This window comes from Tachyglossus aculeatus, chromosome X3, assembly GCF_015852505.1.
Source record: "Tachyglossus aculeatus isolate mTacAcu1 chromosome X3, mTacAcu1.pri, whole genome shotgun sequence".
NCBI classification, from domain to species: domain Eukaryota; kingdom Metazoa; phylum Chordata; class Mammalia; order Monotremata; family Tachyglossidae; genus Tachyglossus; species Tachyglossus aculeatus.
This window is the reverse complement of record NC_052099.1, coordinates 7,705,567-7,711,394: the sequence shown is the minus strand read 5'-3', so window position 1 is coordinate 7,711,394 and position 5,828 is coordinate 7,705,567. Positions and strand designations below refer to the sequence as shown.

At 40.9% G+C, this 5,828-nt stretch overlaps 1 non-coding gene across 1 annotated transcript; it reads right to left on the bottom strand.

Moving 5' to 3' along the window:
- Positions 1 to 3,245: 3,245 nt before the first annotated feature.
- LOC119949061 lies at positions 3,246 to 3,383 on the bottom strand. Its single transcript, XR_005457157.1, has one exon. It is a non-coding gene; the product is annotated as a small nucleolar RNA SNORA7 (small nucleolar RNA).
- Positions 3,384 to 5,828: the final 2,445 nt, after the last annotated feature.

Genomic DNA, 5,828 nt, shown 5'->3' with positions numbered 1-5,828 from the left:
TGCTTTCTGTCTCCAATGCTGTTTTCACACCATCCCACCCTCTCCAACCCCCAGCTTCTCTTGTTTTGAAGCCCACAACAGCTGCCTTTACAACCTCCTCCTACTCCACTCCACCTCACCCACTCACCAACTTGGACACAATAATAATAATGATGGTATTTGTTAAGCGCTTACTATGTGCAAAGCACTGTTCTAAGTGCCGAATGCCAGATGTCATCATCACCAGCATCATCTCTAACATCACCAACTCTTAAATCTCAATCTCTGGCCTCAACCTCCTCACTTGCTATCTCTCCCACCTGCCTCCTCCCCACAGAAATGTTCTGTCCCCAGAGACCTCCAATCTCTGGATCCCAGGCTATCATGCCCCATTTAGAGCCCATACCCTATCCCCTCCCTTGATAATAACCATATGCCTTCAAATATGTCCTATATTCCAACCTCAACTGCCTGGCACCTTTGTCCCGCCACTGTTCTGGTGTCACCAGTCCGCAGCCATGGATTACCTCCACAGTACGATGGTCGTGGCATGGACCACTGCTGGCAGAAATGCAGACATCAGGCAAACCTTGTCATCTCGAATTCGCTCTCACCTGCAATAACTCTGCCCTCTCCTCTGCTCAGTCCCATTACTTCTCCTTAACTGACTCCTTTGTTCACTCTCTGAATCAAATACTCCAGATCTATAACACCCTCCTTAAAATCCATAAGTTCCCTCCACCCCCTCAAACCTTGTCACATCAATTTCATTAGTGTCAATGCGTTCACTTTTACATCAGTGAGGTTTTTGACACTGGTGTTTTCTTTGACCCACACTTGGTAATAATCATGGCTGCGATAGAGATTTTTCAGGTTTCATCTGCTTTGACCTTGCAATATATCCTGTTTGTTTTTTAAAAAAAACTCAGCTTAAATTTTTAAAACTCAGTTTTTTTTTCTCTGTGTGCAGAACTCCCTGAAACTCTACATTTCTGTTGCTCCCTATTCCCCACTTCTTGCTCTTTTTCCTTTCCTCCCTCCACTCTGGGTTGTCCTGACCTACCTCATATTTTTCCCTCTTTTCCCCCCATGTGGAGCCACTCCTCAGAGACTGAGCCAACAGGACCTTCCCTCAGGGGAACCAGGGGGCCCAAGATAGTACTGCTATAGAATTCTACTGTATCTGGTGAAGAGTCTCCTGATCTACCTTGATCTTCCCTCCTGATAAGACTCTCATCTGGGGAGTCCCAAATGCAGCAGATTCTACCAATAGAATGTTGTTTCTTCCAACAAACTCCTGCATCACCCCTACACATCACCAGCCTAGTGACATTAACATTACCCATTTCCCAAACCTCTTTGGCAGAAATTTCTTGGACTGGAAAATTCTTTTAAAGCTAAAATAAGATCCAAATTATTTTTAAAATTTCTTAAATTTTGAAATGTGCATTTATTTTACCCCAAACATTAAAAAATGTACCCTAAATTATATATATATATATATATGTATAACCTGAAATCCAATGCCATGAATAACGGTTTCACTATCATTATTTTCCTCAGGTCGAATCATCCACTGAGCTGTATCTGTCCCTTGAGATATATTTTACCCATTCCTGATACATAACCTTAATCTGACTTTTGGACCCCCAAATATCATGCACAATTATGCAAGTGCCATTCTCTTGTGAGGCTGTTTTTCATCTGATTCGATTACAAAGCTGATTCGTTTTGCATCCAGTCAAAACCAGTGTTCTGATCAAATGCACTAACTGTCAGCTAATTGCTCTACTCTAAAAATAAGCCGCTAATTCGCTTCCTATTTTCCAACACACAAGCTGGTATAAAGGATAACCTTTGATTTTAAAATACACTTGGATAACTAAATGAATATCTGAGCTTCCCCCAGTGTCACAACCAATATTGATGGGCTCAGAAATCCATGTGCTTCTTCAACGCCAAATGCTTCATTGCTATTTCCATAGCACAAGTGGTGTGCATCCTTGAACTACAGTCAGCAATACTACCAGATGAGTTAAATGGTGACCAGAAGGTATACTAAGCTTGTTTCAATGGCTAGTTGTTGTTTCCCATGTCTTACAGGCATTTTGATTGATTTTTACAATTCATGGATTCTTTAAACTTGCTCGAACACACAGTTCTTTCTTACACACATCAAAAGACACACATTGGATCTCATTATCCCAATTGATCTTTCTGACTTCCAATTTTAGTTGAATTGCTCCAATCACCTCTTTTTCTTCTTAACTCTTTTTTCACTTTCTCAAGGGCTCTTTTTATGAACTCTGCTGTTTTTGAACAATTTTTGGTCTATTACACCTTGGGCAATTTAAATATCTACTTAAAAAATGAGAGCTAATTTTTCTCCACTGTAACTTTTTTTAATTCAGGAAATTCCCACCGCATTACATGTACCCCAGTCTCTCTAGTCTATTGAGCAAGGTGCTGGCTGTTTGGGCAAGAGGAAGTGGATATTTTGGAGGAGGAATCAGCAGGGTTTAGCAGTTGGTTGATTATGAGAGCTGAAGGACACTCTCCAGTGAACCCGCAAAAGTAGCGCAGCCTACATTTCCTCACCTCTTTTCCCATCTGAGTTAGTGTTGTATCCTTTGGTAGGATTTTTTTCATACACCAGGGTTGCTGCTGCTATTTCTTAATTCAAGACACCAAGATGGGGCTGTTTATTTACATAGGTTTGAAGGTTGGGGAACAGGGAAAGGTTACCTACCACCAATAGAAAAGGCACTTAAGTTGTTTTACCACAACAAGTCAGGAATGTCCCTAGGAATGTGGGATTTAGGGCACTTATTCCAGTGACAGACCCCATTGATCTGTGGACAGCAGGTGGGAATTACCAAGCGCTTAATACAGTGCTCTACACACAGTAAGGGCCCAATAAATACGATTGAATGAATGAATGAATGATTAAGACTTGGAGCCCCATGTGGGACAACCTGATTACCTCGTATCTACCCCAGTGCGTAGAAAAGTGCTTGGCACATAGTAAGTGCTTAACAAATTTGTCTTGTCTTATGCTGTCGAGTCGTTTCTGACCCATAGCGACACCACACATTTCTCCCAGAAGGCCCCACTCTCCATCTGCACTCATTTTGGTAGTGTATCCATAGAGTTTTCTTGGTAAAAATACAGAAGTGGTTTACCATTGCTGCCTTATGCACAGTAAACTCAAGTCTCCACCCTCGACTCTCTCCCATGCCACTGCTGCCCAGCACAGGTGAGTTTTGACTTGTAGCAGATTGCCTTCCACTCGCTAGCCACTGCCCAGGTTAGGAATGGAATGGATAGGCCTCCGCTTGACTCTCCCTCCCATAGCCGAATATAGTAGAGTACTGGAAACTCTCCAGGTGCGACCCTGAGAGGATGCTTAACAAATGCCATAATAATAATTATTATTATGCCAAAATACTGTAAAGCAAAAAATAAAACCAGGTTCCTGGAAAACACACACACACACATGATTCAAACACCAGGCATTTACTAGTGAGTTCACATTTCAACCACAGTCCCTCACACTTTCCAGCCTAGGTACATGGTGTGTGGTACCACAATATCACATTTGTTTGAGATTTTCATTATTTTGATTAATTATTTTTCGTCAACCATTCCCACGTGAACCCTTTCAATGTGTATATATTTGTGTTAGCCATAAGTAAATTACTCAGGTGTGAACTTGAGTAATATAGTGTTTTGGTTTTTTTCTGGAAACTACTGCACCTGAGATTTTTGGTCTTCGCTGTGTTCTATGGGTACCTTTTTGAACATAAAAAATAGTTCCTTATGTGAGCTGGAATTTTAGGGACTTTTAGCATACCCTTGTCACTACTGTATTAATGGTTTAAAACAATCTTGTGATTATAATACTGACAATATAGGCTCTTTGAGGGTGCACAGTGAATTTTTTAATGCCATGTATATGGGTGCTTAGACAATAGCATTTATATCTTAGAAAACCATAACAAATCAAACAGAAATACTGATTACAATAATTGTGGTATTTGTTCAGCACTTACTATGTGTCAAGCATCATACTAAGTGCTGTGGTAGATACAAGATAATCAGGTACCAAGTGGGGCTCACAATTTAAGTAATATCATATAATCTGGCTAGTGCAACACTAAAGGGACCAGGGTATTCATTCACAGTGGATAGCATTCTAAGTGAAGGACTAATTCCTAATAATAAAGATTGTGGCATATGTTGATCACATACTATGTACCAAGCACTCTACTAAACACCGGGAAGAGACAAAATAATCAGGTTAGGCACAATCCCCATCCCACATGGGGTTCATAAGCAGGAGGGAGAAAAGGTATACAATCCCCATTTTACAGATGAGGAAACTGAACCATGCATAGAGAAGTAAAGCAACTTGTCCAACTTCACACAGCAGGCAAGTGGCAGAGCCGGGATTAGATTTCCAGTCCACTAATTCCCAGGGCTGTGTTCTTTCCACTGGGCCATGCTGCTTCCCTTGTACACCTGCTCCTAAATCCCACCCTTTCCATGTACCTAATGGATCCTCCACTTCTCGTCTTGTCTCACCCACGCTGGAAAGTTCATCATTTTTTTTTCCATGACAATAAAGCTCTTCTAGCCTGCTCTCCTAAATCATAGCAACTCACAACACTCTTTCAGGGACAAAATGAGTCCACTGCTGTCCAAATGGTATCAAGCCAGGGAATATGTGGAGTGATCCAGTCTCTGAACTCCCACCAGGCACAACAAGCTATCACTCTTGAAGAGAGCTGCTTCAAATCGTGTCCTGCTCCTCCTCTCCATTACTGGCTAGGTCCTATCCAGAGTCTATTAGTAGTTGTGAAGAACAACTGACCATACACTCCCAGAATCATAATGCAGCCTCAACCATAGCAGGGTGCAGCAGTTGGGATCTTTTTTGCCCATTAGATAAAGGAGAAATACAGGGAGCAATACAAGACCTCCATAAGGTGTTCATAGACTTTGTGAGAGTATTTGACATCATCAGGAGAACTGGAATCCTACATCTCCCTAAATTTTAGCTGAATTGTGATGTTTATCTAGATCCTAAAATTACTCCATGATTGCATGGCTGACCTCATCAAAATTCAAGAGGCTTTGCCCGATCCTTTTCCCAACACCAACAGAGTGGCACAGAGCTATGTACTATATATTAAGATTTAATTAGCCTGTTCTATTCATCCATGTTTATAGAAACAAGAAGAAATCTGGAAACTAGTTAAGAAATACTGTTCTAATCCTTTGTAAAACCTAAGGTTTAACAGACAGAATAATTAAAATGTCTTGAATCACGCATGCAGGAGTTCCTCTATAGGCATGACTGTTCTTTGGAAACATGCACAACAAAAAGAAATTCAGGTGACTAAAAAGCACAACTTATAATCAGCAAAGTGCTGTAGTTTAACAATTAATCTGAAGAAAGCTGAGTTTATAGAACAGGCACAGTTGACAACCCCAATACCCAGCCAAGAATCACCATCAGCAACAAACTAAATGCTACATTGACTTATGTTATCTAGGCAGCACGCAGTCCAATGATGAAAGATGAATAATGATAATAAAAATAATAATTAAGCGTTTACTACTATGTGCAAGATCATCATCATCATCATCAATCGTATTGAGCGCTTACTGTGTGCAGAGCACTGTACTAAGCGCTTGGGAAGTACAAGTTGGCAATAATCAGGTTAGAGTCCCTGTCCAATACAGGACACTAGTCAAAGTAGGAGGAGAACAGGTATTTAATCTTCATTTTGCAGAAGGGGAAACTGAGGTACTGAGAAGTTAGGTTATTTGCCCAAGGTCACATA